This window comes from Molossus molossus, unplaced genomic scaffold (genome assembly GCF_014108415.1).
Source record: "Molossus molossus isolate mMolMol1 unplaced genomic scaffold, mMolMol1.p scaffold_m16_p_6, whole genome shotgun sequence".
In the NCBI taxonomy this organism is placed as follows: Eukaryota; Metazoa; Chordata; class Mammalia; order Chiroptera; family Molossidae; genus Molossus; species Molossus molossus.
The window spans coordinates 41,657,727-41,675,642 of record NW_023425399.1 but is presented as its reverse complement, the minus strand read 5'-3'; positions in this window follow the sequence as shown (position 1 = coordinate 41,675,642).

The window sequence follows — 17,916 nt, the reverse complement described above, 5'->3', positions numbered from 1 at the left end:
GAGAAACATCGACGTGAAAGGGACACATCGAGTGGCTGCCACCCGCAAGACCAACCACGGCCGGGGACAAACTGCAACCGAAGTACGTGCCCTTAGCGGAAACCGAACCTGGGTCTCTTCGGACCGCAGGCCGACGCTCTAACTGCTGAGCCAAACCGGCCAGGGCGACAGTTCAATTTTTAATGTTTTGAGATAAGAACATACTGTTTTCCATAGTGGCTCCACCAATCTGCATTTCTACCAACAGTGTACTAGAATCTCCTTTTCTCCACACCCTCGCCAGCACTTGTTTGATGATTTGTTGATGGCAGCTATTCTGTCAAGTGTGAGGTGATACCTCATAGTTATTTTAATTTGCATCTCTCTGATGATTAGTGACATTGAGCATTTTTTCATATGTCTCTCTGCCATTTGTATGTCCTATTTGAAGAGATGTCTATTTAGGTCTTCTGCCCATTTTTTAATTGAGTTCTTCGTCTTCTTTTTGTTGAGTTGTATGAGTACTCTATATATTTTGGAAATTACCCCTTATCTGATGGATTGTTGGCAATTATGCTCTCCCATATAGTGCATTCCCTTTCCATTTTGATGGTTGTTTCTTTTGCTGTGCAGAAGGTTTTGAGTTTGATGTAGTCCCATGTATTAATTTTTCTTTTGTTTTTCTTGCCTTTGGCATTGTATCAGTGAAAATTCTGCAGCATGTGATGTCTGAAATTTTCTTGCCTACATTTTCTTCTAGGATTTTTATGAATTCACAAGTCACATTTTAGTCTTTTATCCATCTTGAGTTTGTTCTTGTGTATGGTGTAAGTTGTGGGTGGTCTAGCTTCATTTTTTTTTTTTTTTGCATGTAGCTTTCCAATTTCCTCAACACCATTTATTTATTTATTTATTTTTTTAATTTTTTTTTATGAATTTATTTATATATTTATTTTTTTGTTACAGATATTTTACCTTTTTACCCCATTGGCACCCCCCACCCCAACCCCCCTCCACCCTGTCCCCAGCTTAGTTGTCCATGTCCATTGGTCATGCATACATGCATATAAGTTCTGTGGTTTATCTCTTCCCACCCCCCCACCCCCCTCCCCTCTTCTGAGGGATTTCAGTCTGTGCCCTACTTCCATGTGTCTGGGTCTACTGTATTCCTCAGACTGTTATGTTCATTATATTCCGTATATAAGTGAGATCATGTGGTATTTGTCTTTTTCTGCTTGGCTTCTTTCACTTAGGATAATACTTTCCAGGTCCCTCCATGTCGTCTCAAAGGATAAGAGATCTTTCTTTCTTACCGCTGCATAGTACTCCATTGTGTATATGTACCACAGCTTTTTTATCCATTCGTCTACTGGTGGACACTTGGGCTGTTTCCAGATCTTAGCTATTGTAAATAGTGCTGCTATGAACATGGGGGTACATATATTCTTCCTGATTGGTGTTTCAGGCTTCTTAGGGTATATTCCCAGCAGTGGGATCACTGGGTCAAATGGAAGTTCAATTTTTAATTTTTTGAGGTAGCACCATATTGTTTTCCATAGCGGCTGCACCAGTCTGCATTCCCACCAGCAGTGTATTAGAGTCCCCTTTTCTCCACACCCTCGCCAACACTTGTTGTTTGATGATTTGTTGATGGCGGCCATTCTAACAGGTGTGAGGTGATGCCTCATTGTTGTTTTAATTTGCATCTCTCTGATGATTAGTGATGTTGAGCATTTCTTCATATGTCTCTTGGCCATTTGTATGTCCTGTTTGGAGAGGTGTCTGTTCAGCTCCTCTGCCCATTTTTTAATTGGGTTCTTTGTCTTCCTTTTGTGGAGTTGTATGAGCACTCTGTATATATTGGAAATTAACCCCTTATCTGATACATCATTGGCAATGATGTTCTCCCATACAGTGGGTAGCCTTTCCATTTTGATGATTGTTTCTTTTGCTGTGCAGAAGCTTTTTAGTTTGATGTAGTCCCATGTGTTCATTTTCTCCTTTATTTCTGTTGCCTTAGGTGATGTATCAGTGAAAATTCTGCTCCGTATGATGTCCGAAATTTTGTTGCCTACATTTTCTTCTAGAATTTTTATGGATTCACGGGTCACATTTAAGTCTTTTATCCATTTTGAGTTTATTTTTGTGTATTCATCACCATTTATTAAAGAGGCTGTCTTTACTCCATTGTATGCTCTTGTCACCTTTGTTAAATATTAATTGAGCATAATGTCTTGGGTCAATTTCTGGGTTCTTTGTTCTGTTTCATTGATCTATATGTCTTTTCTTCTGCCAGGACTAGGCTGTTTTGATTACAATGCCTTTGTAGTATAACCTGATATCCAGTATTGTGATCCCTCCTACTTTGTTCTTTTTCAGGATTGCTGTGGCTATTTGGGGTCTTTTTTGATTCCATATAAACTTTTGGGGTATTTGGTCTAGTTTCATGAAATATTTTAATGAGAGTTGCAGTTACTTTATAAATTGCTTTTGGGTAGTATGGACATTTTAATGATGTTAATCCTTCCAATTCATGAACAAGGTATATATTTTCACTTTATTATATCTTCCTTTATTTCTTTTTTCAGTGTCCTATAGTTTTCTGAGAACAGGTCCTTTACTTCTTTGGTTATGCTTATTCATAGGTACCTTATTATTATTATTATTTTTTTGCTCAATGTTAAATGGAATTGTTTATTTTAGTTTCTCTTTCTGTGAATTCATTATTGGTGGATAAGAATGCCATCAATTTCTTGATGATAATTTTGTATCCTGCTACTTTGCCGAATTCATCTGTTACCTCTAGTAGATATTTGATGGAGTCTTTAGGGTTTTCCATGTACAATATCAAGTCCTCTGCAAATAATGACAGTTTCACTTCCTCCTTTCCAATTTGTACCTCTTTTATTTTTCCTTCTTGTGTAATTGCTATGGCTAAGACTTCCAGTACTATGTTAAATAAGAAGTGTCAAAAGTGGGCATCCTTGTCTTGTTCCTGTTCTTAAGGGAAATGCTTTTAGTTTGTGCCCGTTGAATATGACGTTAGCTGTAGGTTTTTCATATATGGCCTGTATTATGTCAATATATAATCCCTTTATTCCCACATTGCTGAGCATTTTTATCAGAAATGGCTGCTGGATTTTGTCAAATGCTTTTTCAGCATCTATTGATATGATCATGAGGTTTTTATTCTTCATTTTATTTATGTGGTGTATCACATTTATTGATTTGCAAATATTGTACCAGTGTTTCATCCCTGGGATGAATCCTACTTGGTCATGGTGAGTAATTTTTTTGATGTATTGCTAGATTCAATTTGCTACAATTTTGTTCAAGATTTTGACATCTATGTTCATCAGGGATATTGGCCTGTAGTTTTCTTTCTTTGTAGTGTCTTTATCTGGTTTTGGAATTAGAATTATACTAGCCTCATAAAATGAGTTTGGAAGTCTTCCTTCTTGGATTTTTTGGAATAGTTTGAGGAGGATGGGTGCTAGATCTTCTTTGAATGGGTAATACTCCCCTGTGAAGTCCTCCAGGCCTGGCCTTTTGTTTGCAGGAAGTTTCTTAATCACATCTTCAATTTCGTTAGTTGTTATTGGTCTGTTCAAGTTTTCTGTCTCTTCCTAGTTCAGTTTTGGAGACTGTGTGTTTCTAGAAATTTGTCCATTTTACCTGGATGGTCCAATTTGTTGGCGTATAATTGTTTATAGTATTTGTTAATGATCTTTTGTGTTTCTGTGGTGTCAGTTGTTACTTCTCCTCTTTCATTTTTGATTTTGTTTATTTGGGCCTTCTCTTTTTGTTTCTTGGTGAGTCTGGCTAAGGGTCCATTAATCTTGTTTATCTTTTCAAAGAACCAGCTCTTTGTTTCAGTGATCTATTGAATTGTTCTTTTAGTTTCCATGTTATTTATTTCTGTTCTGACCTTTACTATTTCTTTCCTTCTACTTGTTCTGGGTTTTTCTTTTTGTTTGCTTTCTAGTACTTTAAGTTGTGAGGTTAGAAAGTCAATTAGGAATTTTTCTTGTTTCTTGAGGTAGGCCTCTACAGTGCTCTGAACTTCTCCCTCAAGACTGCTTTTGCTGTGTCCCATAGATTTTGTTTTGTTGTATGTTCATTTTTATTGGTTTCTAGGAAGTTTTTAATTTCTTCCTTGATCTCCTTGGTAGCTCATTCATTGTTTAATAACATGCTATTTAGCCTCATATGTTTTTGTTGTAATTGATTTCCAGTTTCATGCCATTGTATTCTAAGAAGATGCTCAATATTATTTCAATCTTCTTGAGCTTACAGAGACTTAGTTTGTGTCCTAACATGTAGTCTGTCTTTGAGAATGTCCCCTGTACCCTTAAGAAGAATGTGAATTCTGCAGTTTGGGGCTGTAATTCTCTGTAGGTATCTATTAAATCCATTTGATCTAGTGCATCATTTAGAGACTCTGTTTCCTTCTTAATTTTTTGTCTAAAGGATCTATCCAGTGTTGTCAATATGGTGTTGAAGTCCCCTGCTATGATTGTATTGCTGTTGATTTCTCCTTTGAAGTCCCCTAGAAAATTTTAAATGTATTTTGGTGTTCCTGTGTTGGGTGCATATATATTTGCCAAGGTTATATTTTCCTGTTGGATAGATCTTTTCAATATTATGTAGTGGCCTTCTTTGTCTCTAGTTATGGCCTTAATTTTGAAGTCTGTTTTATCAGATGTGAGTATTGCTTCCCAGATCTTTTATTCTTTCCATTTTCTTGGAAAAAATTTTCCATCTCTTCACTTTCAACCTATGTGAGTCTTTTGTTGTGAGGTGGGTCTCTTGTAAACAATATATATATATATATATATATATATATATATATATATATATATATATATCATGTTTTCTTTTAAAAAAATGTGTTTTCTTTATTGATTTTTAGAGAGAGAGAAAGGAAGAGGGAGAGAGAGATAGAACTATCAATGAGAGAGAACATCAACTGGCCACCTCCTGTATGCCCCCCACTAAGGATCAGGCCCAAAACCTGGACATGTGCCCTGACCGCGAATCGAATCAGCAACCTCTTGGTTCAAGGGTCAATGCTCAACCACTGAGCCACACCAGCTGGGCGAGTCATGCTTTCTTATGCACTCAGCTACTCAGTGGCATTTGATTGGAGCATTTAATCCATTTACCTTTAAAGTTATTATTGATGAGTACTTATTTATTGCCCCCCCCCCTTTTTTTTTATGATTATGTCCCTCTTCCTATTTCTTCTGTTTATTACAGCAATCTTTTTAACACTTCTTGAAATGCTGGGTTTGTGCTAACATATTCCCTTCACCTTTTTTAGTCTGGGAAGTGCTTTATTTCACCTTCTATTGTGAATGATAGCCTTGCTGGATAGAGTAGTCTTGGATTCAGGTCCTTGGTTTTCATTACCTTCATTACTCCATGCCATTCCCTTCTGGCCTGTAGTGTTTCTGTTGAGAAGCCAGCTGATGGACTTATAGGCTTGTGCAGGTAACCTGTTGCTTATCTCTTGCTGCCTTTAGGATTCTCCCTTTGTTTTTAATTTTTGGCATTTTAATTATTTTGTGTCTTGGTGTGGATCGGTTTGGGTTCTTCATACTTGGGGCTCTCTGTGCTTCTTGAATTTGTATGCCTTTTTCCTTCATCAAGTTAGGGAGGTTTTCTGTCACTATTTCTTTAAATATATTCTCTAACCCTTGCTCATTTTCTTCTTCTTCTGGCACTCATATGATGTGGATGTTGTTATGCTTTATATTGTCCCACAGTTCTCTTAGGCTATCTTTCTATTTTTTTTACTTTTTTTATTTTTCTATTTTTTTGTTGCAGATATTTTACCTTTTTTACCCCATTGGCACACCCCTCCCCACCCCACCCCCGCCCCGTTCCCGGCTTAGTTGTCCATGTCCATTGGTCATGCATACATGCATATAAGTTCTGTGGTTTATCTCTTCCCACCCACCACAACCCCTCTTCTGAGGGATGTCAGTCTGTGCCCTACTTCCATGTGTCTGGGTCTACTGTATTCCTCAGACTGTTATGTTCATTATATTCCATATATAAGTGAGATCATGTGGTATTTGTCTTTTTCTGCTTGGCTTATTTCACTTAGGATAATACTTTCCAGGTCCCTCCATGTCGTCTAAAGGATAAGAGATCTTTCTTTCTTACCGCTGCATAGTACTCCATTGTGTATATGTACCACAGCTTTTTTATCCATTCGTCTACTGATGGACACTTGGGCTGTTTCCAGATCTTAGCTATTGTAAATAGTGCTGCTATGAACATGGGGGTACATATATTCTTCCTGATTGGTGTTTCAGGCTTCTTAGGGTATATTCCTAGAAGTGGGATCACTGAGTCAAATGGAAGTTCAATTTTTAATTTTTTGGAGGTAACACCATATTGTTTTCCACAGCGGCTGCACCAGTCTGCATTCCCACCAGCAGTGTATTAGAGTCCCCTTTTCTCCACACCCTCGCCAACACTTGTTGTTTGATGATTTGTTGATGGCGGCCATTCTGACAGGTGTGAGGTGATACCTCATTGTTGTTTTAATTTGCATCTCTCTCATGATTAGTGATGTTGAGCATTTCTTCATATGTCTCTTGGCCATTTGTATGTCCTGTTTGGAGAGGTGTCTGTTCAGCTCCTCTGCCCATTTTTTAATTGGGTTCTTTGTCTTCCTTTTGTGGAGTTGTATGAGCACTCTATATATATTGGAAATTAACCCCTTATCTGATTTATCATTGGCAATGATGTTCTCCCATACAGTGGGTTGCCTTTCCATTTTGATGATTGTTTCTATTGCTGTGCAGAAGCTTTTTAGTTTGATGTAGTCCCATGTGTTCATTTTTTCCTTTGTTTCTGTTGTCTTAGGTGATGTATCAGTGAAAATTCTGTTCCGTATGATGTCCGAAATTTTGTTGCCTACATTTTCTTCTAGAATTTTTATGGATTCACAGGTCACATTTAAGTCTTTTATCCATTTTGAGTTTATTTTTGTGTATGGTGTAAGTTGATGGTCTAGTTTCATTTTTTTTGCATGTAGCTGTCCAATTTTCCCAACACCATTTATTAAAGAGGCTGTCTTTACTACACTGTATGCTCTTGCCACCTTTGTCAAATATTAATTGAGCGTATTGCTTTGGGTCCATTTCTGGGTTTTCAGTTCTGTTCCACAGGTCTATAAGCCTGTTCTTGTGCCAGTACCAGGCTGTTTTGGTTACAGTCGCTTTATAGTATAACCTGATATCTGGTATTGTGATCCCACCTACTTTGTTCTTCTTTTTCAAGATTGCTGTGGCTATTCGGAGACTTTTTTGGTTCTATATGAACTTTTGAAGTATTTGTTCTAGTTCTGTAAAATATGTCGTTGGTATTTTGATGGGGATTGCATTGAATCTATAGATTGCTTTGGGTAGTATGGACATTTTAATGATGTTAATTCTTCCAATCCATGAACAGGGTATGTGCTTCCACTTTTTTATATCTTCCTCTATTTCTTTTTGCAATGACCTGTAGTTTTCTGCAAATAGGTCCTTTACTTCTTTGGTTAAGTTTATTCCCAGATATCTTAATTTTTTTGGCGCGATGGTAAATGGGATTGTTTTTTCAGTTTCTCTTTCTGTGAGTTCATCGTTGGTGTACAAGAATGCCGTCGATTTCTTGACGTTAATTTTGTATCCTGCTACTTTGCCAAATTCATTTATTAAGTCTAGTAAATTTTTGATGGAGTCTTTAGGGTTTTGTATGTATAATATCATGTCATCTGCAAATAATGACAGTTTCACTTCCTCCTTTCCAATTTGGATCCCTTTTATTTTTTCTTCATGTCTGATTGCTGTTGCTAAGACTTCCAGTACAATGTTAAATAAGAGTGGCGAAAGTGGACATCCCTATCTTTTTCTTGTTCTTAATGGAAATGCCTTTAGTTTCTGTCCATTGAGTATGATGTTGGCTGTAGGTCTTTCATATATGGCCTTTATTATGTCGAGATATGACCCCTCTGTTCCCACATTGCTGAGTGTTTTTATCAGAAATGGATGCTGGATTTTGTCGAATGCTTTTTCAGCATCTATTGATATGATCATGTGGTTTTTATTCTTCATTTTGTTTATGTGGTGTATCACATTTATTGATTTGCAAATATTGTACCAGCCTTGCAGCCCTGGAATGAATCCCACTTGGTCATGGTGAATAATTTTTTTGATGTATTGCTGGATCAGATTTGCTAATATTTTGTTCAGGATTTTGGCGTCTATGTTCATCAGGGATATTGGCCTGTAGTTTTCTTTCTTTGTAGTGTCTTTTTCTGGTTTTGGAATTAGAATTATGCTGGCCTCATAGAACGTGTTTGGAAGTGTTCCTTCTTCTTGAATTTTTTGAAATAGTTTGAGGAGAATGGGTGTTAGTTCTTTTTTGAATGTTCGGTAAAACTCCCCCGTGAAGCCATCTGGGCCTGGGCTTTTGTTTTCTGGGAGAGTCTTGATTACCTCTTCAATTTCCTTAGTTGTTATTGGTCTGTTCAAGTTTTCTATCTCTTCCGGGTCCAATTTTGGGAGGTTGTGTGTTTCTAGAAATTTGTCCATTTCGCTTAGATTGTCGAATTTGTTGCCATATAGTTGTTCATAGTTGTTGTTAACGATCTTTTGTATTTCCGTGGTGTTGGTTGTTACTTCTCCTCTTTCATTTCTGATTTTGGGTATTTGCGTTCTCTCTCTTTGTTTCTTGGTGAGTCTAGCTAAGGGTCCATCCATCTTGTTTATCTTTTCGAAAAAACAGCTCTTTGTTTCATTGATGCTTTGAATTGTTTTTTTGGCCTCTATGTCATTTATTTCTGCTCTGATCTTTACTATTTCCTTCCTTCTACTTTCTCTGGGGTTTTCTTTTTGTTTGCTTTCTAATTATTTAAGTTGTGAGGTTAGACAGTCAATTAGAAATTTTTCTTGTTTTTTGAGGTAGGCCTGTAGTGCTATGAACTTCACTCTCAGAACTGCTTTTGCTGCATCCCATAGATTTTTGTGTTGTTGTGTGTTCATTTTCATTGGTTTCCAAGAAGTTTTTAATTTCTTCCTTGATCTCCTCGGTGACCCATTCATTGTTTAATAACATGCTGTTTAGCCTCCATGTGTTGAAATGTTTTTGCATGTTCTTGTTGCAATTGATTTCTAGTTTCATGCCATTGTGATCTGACAAGATGCTTGACATGATTTCAATCTTCTTGAACTTGTAGAGATTTAGTTTGTGTCCTATCATGTGGTCTATCTTTGAGAATGTCCCATGTGCACTTGAGATGAATGTGTATTCTGTAGTTTTGGGGTGTAATTCTCTGTAGATGTCTATTAAATCCATTTGGTCTAGTGCTTCATTTAGAGTCTCTGTTTCCTTGCTAATTTTTTGTCTAGAGGTTCTATCCAGTGCTGTCAACGGGGTGTTGAAGTCCCCTGCTATGATTGTATTGTTGTCGATTTCTCCTTGGAAGTCCTCCAGAAGATTTTTAATATATTTTGGTGCTCCTATATTGGGTGCATATATGTTTATCAAGGTTATATCTTCTTGTTGGATAGATCCTTTCAATATTATGTAGTGGCCTTCTTTGTCTCTAGTTATGGCCTTCATTTTGAAATCTATTTTATCAGATATGAGTATTGCTACCCCAGCTTTTTTTTGCTTTCCATTTGCTTGGAAAATTTTTTTCCATCCCTTCACTTTCAACCTATGTGAGTCTTTAGTTGTGAGGTGGGTCTCTTGCAAACAACACATAGATGAGTCATGCTTTCTTATCCAATCAGCTACCGTGTGTCTTTTTATGGGAGCATTCAATCCATTTACATTTAAGGTGATTATTGATATGTACGTATTTATTGCCTTTTTTGTTTAGTGTGGTTCTATTTTTCTTCCCAATTCTACTGCTAATTACAGCAGTCCTTTTAACATTTCTTGCAGTGCTGGTTTGGTGCTAATGTATTCCCTTAGCCTATTTTTTTTTTTGTCTGGGAAGCTCTTTATTTGACCTTCTATTTTGAATGATAGCCTTGCTGGGTAGAGTAGTCTTGGATTCATATCCTTGTTTTTCATGACCTTGATTACTTCATGCCATTCCCTTCTCTTCTGTAGTGTTTCTTGTGAGAAGTCAGCTGAGAGCCTTATGGGGTTTCCTTTGTAGGTAACCTGTTGCTTATCTCTTGCTGCTTTTAGGATTCTCTCTTTGTCTTTAATTTGTGGCATTTTAATTATTATGTGTCTTGGTGTGGGCCTGTTTGGGTTCTTCTTACTTGGGACTCTCTGTGCTTCTTGAACTTGAATGCCTTCTTCCTTCACCAAATTAGGGAAGTTTTCTGTCACTATTTTTTTGAATATATTCTCTATCCCTTGCTCATTTTCTTCTTCTTTGGGGACTCCTATGATTTGAATATTATTACGTTTCCAGTTGTCCCACAGTTCTCTTAAGCTGTCTTCCTGTTTTTTAATGGTTTTTTCCTTTTGTTTTTCTGATTGGTTGATTTTTTTCTACCCTGTCTTCTAATTCACCGATCCGGTCCTCAGCTTCCTCTACTCTGCTTTTTAAACCTTCCAATGTGTTTTTCATTTCTGATATGTCATTTTTTATCTTTTCTTGATTGTTTTTAATTTCCAGTTGGCTTATTTTCTGTGTCTCTATGTCCTTACTCATGCTGTTCAGCTTCCTCAAGATCATGGCTCTGAATTCTAGCTCTGTTAACATGCCTAATTGCTCCACATGGATCTCATCTTCAGTGGAGGTCTCTTGCTCTTTCATTTGGCTTCTGTTTCTGTGTTTCACCATTTTGGCTATCACTGTGGGCTTTGGAGCCTGTCAAGTTTTCCCTTGGGTGTTGGTGTTCTGCTGTTTGTGGCTCCCTCTCCTATGTTTAGATGAGCGAGGGGGGACCCACGTTAAACACCACTGTCAAGTCTTACTTTCCTGGTTAAAGTTGCTAGCCCAGGAATGGTACTGTTATCCTCTAGCTTTTTGCCTGGAGGCTAGCAGTCGAGGTTACTTGATGAGTTTTGGGTTGTCAGTTGATTAAAAAACTCCCTCAGGTGCTCAGCACAAGGGGCTTTCACGAGGGTGGGGCAGATGCTGGTTGTTAGTGAGCCTCAATTAGCACTTCAATGGCCCACAGGGTGGGGTTGGATCTCGGAGCCAGGGGCTGCTGCCTCTCCTCAGAGCCCTGGGAAGGAGCAATGTGGCCACCGTCCTGCATGGCTGGCACTCAGCAAACGCTCTGAGTGCCCTACAAACCCTCAGTGTCCCGACACAGCTCCAGTCCAGTCTGCCCTCCCTCTGCCAGAGCCCAAGGTGAGTGGCTGTGGCTGTTTCAGCCTCTGTCCCAGCTCTGTGCTGTGGAGCCACCTGGGAGTGTAACCCTAGGTCGCTGCCCCAGCTAAGGCCGCTGCCGAGCTACAGACCATTGGCTCCCAGCCCCCGTCTCGCACCTTCGCAAGCCTTCCGGGATGGAGTCAGTGTCCCTCATTATATGGTCCTCCAAGCTTCTTTTCTGTTGCTTTTTCCCATCAATTTGTCTGTGTTATAGTTGTAATTCCAGTTTGGTTCTGGGAGATGGTCTGTGTAGCTTCTGTTCACTCCGCCGCCATTTTTCGATCTCCTCTTTCTGTTTTTTAATTTGTTTTTTATTTTTGGCTTTCTGATTGGGCAATTTTTTTCTACCTTGTCTTCTAATTCACTAATCTGGTTTTTGGCTTCCTCTACTTTGCTGATTATTCCTTCCAATGAGTTCTTTATTTCTGCTATGTCATTCTTCATTTCCAATTGGTTGGTTTTCAATGCTTCTATATCTTTACTCATGCTTTTGAGCTTCCTCATGATTATTATTGTGAACTCTCCCTCTGATATCTTGCTCAATTCTGTTTCATTTATTTCTTCTGTCAAGTTATCTTGTTCTTTCATTTTGGATTTGTTTCTTTGTTTCACCATTTTGACTGTCTCAGTGGGTTTTGGAGCCTGTCAAATTTGTCCTATGGGTGTTGGTGTTCCACTGGATGTGGCTCCCACTACTGGGTTTAGATGAGTGTCTGAGGACCCACAATAAACACCAATGTCAAGTTTTACTTTCCTGGGTAAATTCAAAAGCCCAGGAAATATTCAGTTAACCTCTAGCTTTTTACCTGGAGGCTATTAGTCTCCATTACTTGATGAACCTCAATTTGTAGCCCTCAGCAGAATGAAAAATCCCTCAGCTGTAAGAGGATTTCCAGAGGGTGGGGCACCTGCTTGCTATCAGATTCTAGATATTAATGTACCTCAATTTGCATTTCTCTGGTCTGGCATGGTGGTGTTGAGTTTTTATAGGAGGGCTTCTCCCTGGGGCCCTGGAACAGGACTCTGAGTAAGATGACTACTGTCTTGTGAGGGAGTGATTTGGTACAAGACTCCCGGTATCCTCCTGTCCAGCTCTCTCCTGAGCTAGGAGACCCCACTCTCACCACACAGTTCTAGTCCAGTCCACCCTCCCTCTGCCAGAACCCAAGGTGAGTGAATGTAGCTGATTTGGTGCTTCAAAAAAACCCCACTTTTGACTACATCAAACTAAAAAGCTTCTGCACAGCAAAAGAAACAACCATCAAAATAGAAAGGCAATCCACTGTATGGGAGAACATCATTGCCAATGATACATCAGATAAGGGGTTAATTTCCAAAATATATAGAGTGTTCATACCATTCAACAAAAAGAAGACAGAAAACCCAATTAAAAAATGGGCAGAGGGGCTGAATAGACACCTCTCCAAACAGGACATACAAATGGCTAAGAGACATATGAAGAAATGCTCAACATCACTAATCATCAGAGAGATGAAAATTCAAGCAACAATGAGGTATCACCTCACACCCGTCAGAATGGCTGCCATCAACAAATCATCAAACAACAAGTGTTGGCGAGGGTGTGGAGAAAAGGGGACTCTAGTACACTGCTGGTGGGAATGCAGACTGGTGCAGCCATTATGGAAAACACTATGGTGTTACCTCAAAAAGTTAAAAATTGAACTGCCATTTGACCCAGTGATCCCACTTCTAGGAATATACCCTAAGAAGCCTGAAACACCAATTAGAAAGAGTATATGTACCCCCATGTTCATAGCAGCACTATTTACAATAGCTAAGATCTGGAAACAGCCCAAATGTCCATCAGTAGATGAACGGAAAAAAAGTAGTGGTATATATACACAATGGAGTACTATGCAGCTGTAAGAAAGAAAGATCACGTATCCTTTGAGACGACATGAAGGGACCTGGAAAGTATTATCCTAAGCAAAACAAGCCAAGCAGCAAAAGACAAATACCACATGATCTCACTTATTTGTGGAATATAATGAACATAACAGTCTGAGTAGACCCAGAGACGTGGTAGTAGGGTACAGACTGACAACCTTCAGAGGAGGGAGTGGTGGGGGAGAGATAAACCATAGAACTTATATGCATGTAAGCATAACCAATGGACACGGACAGCAAAGCTGGGGACAGGTGGGGGGATAGGGAGGAGGGTATCAATGGGGAAAAAAAGGAGAAACATCTTTAACAAAAATAAAATTAAATAAATACATAAATAGCCTTGGCCGGTTTGGCTCAGCGGTTAGAGCTTCGGCCTGCGGTCCTGAGAGACCCAGGTTCAGTTCCCGCTAAGGGCGTGTACCTTGGTTGCAGTTTGTCCCCGGCCCTGGTCGATTGTGCGGGTGGCAGCCATTCGATGTGTTCCTTTCGCATCGATGTTTCTCTCTCTCTCTGTTCCTCTCTCTCCCTCCCACACTACCTGAACAAAAAATGGAAAAATGTCCTCGGGTGAGGATAAAAAAAAAAAAGTATTACAGATGTCCCCCCTTGCCCCTCCCCCACTCACCCTCTTCCTCCTCCCCACTCCCACCTCCTTCCTGCCTTGCCCCCCCCAAAAAATACATAAATAAATAAATTAATTAAAAAATAAAAATTAAAAAACCCCACTTTCTCAATGAGTAATACACACCATTAATACAGCCATCCACTGCTGTCTGTGGGCTCCCAACCTGCCCTCACGTGCCTCTGCAGTTCCTACCAGGCTCAATTTGGTGTCTTCTTTTTGTCTCTAGTTTAACTGGCTCTCTCTGTTGGCTCTTCAGTTGGTTTTTCCTGATAATTTGTCCTTATTTTAGTTGTAATCCCAGTTTGGTCCTGGGAGACTATCTGTGTAGCTTTCATTCACTCTGCTGCCATCTCAGGAGCCAATCTTTGGACGTTTATGTTCATGGCAATGTCCTCATAGAATCATTAGCTGCTGAGTGACTCTGGGCCACCATCCAGAGTCACTAGGCCACATCCTGGGAACTGGGGACGTCCAAGTGCCTTAAAACAAACATGCTGAGCTGCTGACTGTCATAGAAGGGCTGGAAAAAGTCAAGAGTGATGGTTGTGCCTCATTCAGCCAAGCCTTTTGGTCCAATCGGTCCAGTGAAAATATGATTTATCTTTTCTTCCTTCTGTCTTTAATGCTTTCTTGCTGCCCCCATATTGTTTGGGTCTCAGAAGCTTCCGCAATCCTCCTGCATGGACACCAACCAGGGCAAACCTTTTTTTTTTTGCTATTTAAAAAATCAACTTTGTTGAAGTATAATTTACATACAATAAAATGTATTTATACATTTTAAGCATTCAGTTTGATGATACTTGACCAATGTATACATCTAAACAAGATCTAGAACCCACAAGATCTAGAATTTTAGCCATTCTAGCAGGTGTTACATGGTAACTTGCTGTAGTTTTATTTTGTATTTCCCTGGTGACTAATAATGTAAGCAATCTTTTCATGTGCTTGCTGGCCATTTCTACAGTGTTATGAAGTGTTTATTCGTGTCTTTTTCCCATTTTTTTTTCATAGTTGTTTGCCACGCTATTAATGAGTTGTCCAAGTTCTTTATATATTCTGAATGCAAGTCTTCTTTCAGGTACATGTGTTATGAAACACATGTTTGACTTTTCAGAGCAGGTAGTTTTAATCCTGAGAAAGTCTGACTTTTTTCCATGATGTGCTAGCCTCGCAGACGCCCACTCCTCTCACATCCCCCTTGATCACTTCAATCTTTTACTTTCCTGCTTTGCAGATCAGTTTGTCCAGCTCCTCTCTCCCATCTTTTACAAAACCCTTCTCAGTGCTCAATTAAGAGAGAGAGAGCGAGAGAGAGCGAATGACATTGTCCTTGGAAAAAATGTCTTTCTACCCCTCTATCTCATAGCTCTCTCACTTCCTCCCCAATTTCCTGCACATACTTTCTTCCTTTTTCATTTTCTCCTCCTCCTTAATTTGTTCTGCCCTTGTTTCTCATTTATCTTGGACCAGAGTAAAATCAGGCCTTTGCCCAAACTGAGGCTTTCATGCAAAGTGTTCTACCAGAAACTTCTCCAGGTTTGATAGTGCCAGAAGAAACTCTCAGGGATGGGGGCCTAGAAAGTAACTCCTATTACACCACAAACCCCAACTGCATTTCATTGGATGAAAAGAGACTTTATACAGGTCACGTGGAGGAAATAATTATATTTCTTCTCCTGGAACATTCTCACCTATGTGAGGTTCCTGCCCAGGTATGGGACCTCCTGCCAGATTAGTTAATGGAAGACTTATTAACCCTCCTCGCTTGCATTAGAGTCACTCACCTGGGTAGTTTTGACTATGCCCTCTTCCCCTCCTGTACCAGAGTTTGGCTCTTCCCATTAGATAGACAGTGGTAGTTCTTAAAGTGTGGTCCCAGAACAATAGCATCTGCACCACCAGGACACCTATTAGAAATGCCAATTTCTAACTACAACACCGGGTCTCACACTTGAGTATGCATCAAAATCACTGGGAGGGTTTATTAGAACAATTAGAACAGAGATTGCTGGAGCAGCTTCAAAATCCAGTAGGTCTGGAATGGGCCTGAGAATTTGCATTTTTAATTCTCACTCCAGGAATACACTTTGAGAACCACTGTACTAGTGGTTCTGATTCTGTTGTTCTGGGGTCAGGCAGGCCTGGACAGCCTATGTTTCAAAAGCTCCCCATGGTTCTGATGTGCAGTCAAAATTGAGAACTCCTGGTCCATGGGCTGGGTTATAACACAACTGGAACTACACAGTTCCAGTGGAATAAAAGGTGTTTTAAATACAGAACCTTCCTAAAGGTTTTTACAAAACCTCCCTTGTCTGGTTTTTCCTTACATGTCAACCCTGCACATCTGTGCTCAGAGCCTCATCAGTTTCCACTAAAGACCTGCAAATCCTTGAAGGTATCTCTGATCAGGGCTGATACTGGGCTTGGCTATTAGTGCTGTTGGAGCTGTAAGAGGACCATTTAGGAGCTAGTTTTTTGAGAGCTCTGGGCAGGGCCACAGCTTATTTGGCTATAAAGGGACATGTCCTTTTTGATACTTACTGATGATGAGTAGTAAGTATCAAAACTATTGCCAAGGGCCTTGGGACTGGGACTGTACTTGAGGCTGTTCTATGATGACTGTGTTCATTGTATTACATGCAAGCCTTTGATGTTTAGCCATGATTTTATTAAGTTTGGTCACCCAAGACTTTTAATTGTTTTTATTCTTTTACATACAGTAAAATGCACAAATCTTAAATAGACAGTTTAGTGAATTTTGCCTATGTATACACCATGTCACCACTACCCAGATCAACATAGAGAACATTTCCATCATTCCAGTAAGTTTCCGTGAGCCCTATTTTAGTCAGTTCTCATCTCCTACTGCCCCAACTGTTGATCTGTATTGACATAGATGAGTTTTGCCTCTTATTGAACTTCATATATATACTGTCACATGGAATGTATTCTTTCGTGTCTGGTTTTGTTTTCTTAAGTTGTTTTTGAGATTTATTCATATTATTGTGTATAAATAAGAGCAATTCATTCATTTTACTTCTGTGCTGCACACAGTATATTTACCCATTCTTTTACTGATAGACATTTGAGTTTATTTAAGTTTTGGCTATTATAAATTCAGCTGCAGTGTATATTTTTGTATATTTCCTTTGTTGTGTATAAACACTCATTTCTTTGTTTTAAAAAATATGTTTTTATTGATTTTTTTTTTCTACAAAGAGAGGAAACGGAGAGAGAAACAGCAGTGAGAGAAAACCATAGACTAGCTGCCTCCTGCACGCCTCGAACTGGGGGTCAAGCCCACAACCTGGGCATGTGCCCTGACCAGGAATTAAACCGGCGACTTTTTGGTGCATGAGCTGACACACATCCAACTGAGCCACACCGGCCAAGGCAACACTTAATTCTTTTGAGCATTTACTGGGAGTGGAAATGCTCAGTCATATGTTTATGTTTAATTTTAGAAATTTGCCAAACAGGTCTCTGAAGTACTTGGACCAATGTACACACCCATTAATAGTATAGAAAGGTTCTGGTTGCTCCATAGCCTCACTCATCCTTGATATTTTCAGAAGTTTGGTTTTAGCTCTTCTGGAGAGTATGCAATCACAGCACACTGTAGTTTTAATAGTCATTTTCCTGTAACCATTGATACTCAGCATCTTTTCATGACTTCTGGCCATTTGGACATCCCTTTGTGTGAAGTGACTGTCGAAGTTATTTGCCCATGTTTTTCTATTGGGTATCTGAGATCTTTTAATTAAAAGTGTTCTAAAATAGTCCTTTACTTATGCCAGGAATTCAGAGGGTCTCAAATAGGTTTGTGCAAAGGAGGATTAGAGAGAGAAGGGCCCTTCTTACTGAGACTGCTCCAGAGCTCCCTGAAGCTTTTTTTTTTTTTTTTTTTTTTAATCCTCACCCGAGGACATTTTTCCATTCTTTGTTCAGATAGAGTGGGAGGGAGAGAGAGGAAGAGAGAGAGAGAAACATCGACGTGAAAGGGACACATCGAGTGGCTGCCACCCACACGACCAACCAGGGCCGGGGACAAACTGCAACC